The sequence below is a fragment of the Nematolebias whitei genome, chromosome 2 (genome assembly GCF_014905685.2).
Source record: "Nematolebias whitei isolate Nwh7 chromosome 2, NemWhi1, whole genome shotgun sequence".
NCBI classification, from domain to species: domain Eukaryota; kingdom Metazoa; phylum Chordata; class Actinopteri; order Cyprinodontiformes; family Rivulidae; genus Nematolebias; species Nematolebias whitei.
This window is the reverse complement of record NC_056499.1, coordinates 24,044,601-24,046,425: the sequence shown is the minus strand read 5'-3', so window position 1 is coordinate 24,046,425 and position 1,825 is coordinate 24,044,601.

Here is a 1,825-nt window from a genome sequence, read left to right as displayed (position 1 = left end):
TGATTGTTTCCTCTGGTATCAGATGCTCTCAGCTAGAAGGATTTTTAATAAAAACTTTTTTAGTTTTGGACGTTCGTTATGATGCGTAACCATGGCAACAAGGCAGTATTCTACAACAACAGCAGCTGATTAACATCTCAAAAGCTCAAATAATATCTCAACCACAGCCCCAAATCTCAAATGAGTTGTAAAGGATGTTCTGTGGATGCATTCTCATCTACCTGCCAGCTGTGCTCGAGTGCCTGACCACAGATATCCTGGAACTAGCAGGAAACACATCTCACAACAGCGGAAGGACAGGATTGTCCCTCGGCGCCTACAGTTGGCTGTCCGCAGCGACGAGGTGCTCGGCAGACTGCTGGGAGGAGTGGCCATCGCTCTGGGAGGAGTTCTGCCCGGCATTCGGGCAGTCCTACAGCCTGGGGGAACCGAGAGGCCAGCCGAGTCTGGGTGGACGGATCGGACGGCATCTGCAGCCAGTTTCTTAGGATCCACTGTGGGATGGACCTTTACAAGAGATTCTTCCTGCCTACAGCCATCAGTATCTATAGCGTCTCTTAATGAAATGAGGATAACGAGTTACAACAACAAATAATTTCCCTTTGGGATTAATAAAGTTTTTTTTTTTTTTTTATTGAATTGAATGTACATGTAATACTAAGATCACTTACAAATGCAAATTAAACTCCTGCAATGATGATGTCAAGAATGTTTATTTCTCCACATAAGATGAAAAAACTGAGTCCAATCTCAATTCAGTCTGCTGACTACCCATCAGATAAATACAGTAATGTCATTAACTGGATTTGTATGTACTGTATATGAATGTTTTTGTACAGTGCCCTGAGATACCTTCTGTTGTGACTTTTTAAATTAAACTGAATTGAAATGAAACTGACAGGAGTATCAATAACTCTGTTGGGTTAATCGTGTACAGTAGTCCCTCGCTACTTTGCGGTTCGTTTTTCAAGGATTCGCTCTATCACATTTTTGCAAAATAAGATTGGACATGACACACAATTGGCTGATTGATGGATGATCTGCACAATCGGCATGGATTATTTTATTTAAAGTAAATTGTTTTAAATTATTCAGCACCTGCTGCACCTGTGTGCAGCCCACAGCTGCAGGAGAAACTTATTTCTGCATCATGTCATATCTCTGCGCTACAGAAGAGAAGTGGGCATGGCCGAGAGTGCTGGCAGATGGCGGAGAGCAGCCGGAGGCTGAGGGCTAAGTTTATTACATTTTGTGCTCTTTTAAAGTGTGTAGATTTTATAAACATTGTTTAGAATATTGCAAGAGTGTGAGGAGGGTTTAAAACACCTTTATATATATATATATATATATACTAAAATAAACTACTACTTACTACTTGTGCTACAATTCCTACTTCACGATTGTTCACTTATTGCAGGGCTTCAGGGTATGGATCCCCTGTGGTAAAATGGGGACTACTGTATTGCAAATTTGCAATGTGATGTGATGCATGACCAGCTGTTTTTTTTTTAATTTTTTTATATTTTTTTTACTGGAATTGTCTTAAATTGGCATCAAATCACTTTGTTTTTTGCTCATATATATATGTATATATACTTTGTATTTATAGTTAAACCTTTTTCAACATATTGAGTTCATTCAATGATCTATTTAGGACACGTAAGATAATAACTGTTAATACTGTTTTCTACAGTACTCCACTTTTAAACGTCTGAACTATCCTTTATTGTTTGTGATAATATATTAAGCTAAGCAGAAAATGAGTAATAAAACACAAAACATGGTTGTTTCAGACACAGTTGTGAGACCAGCTATGTTTTATGGT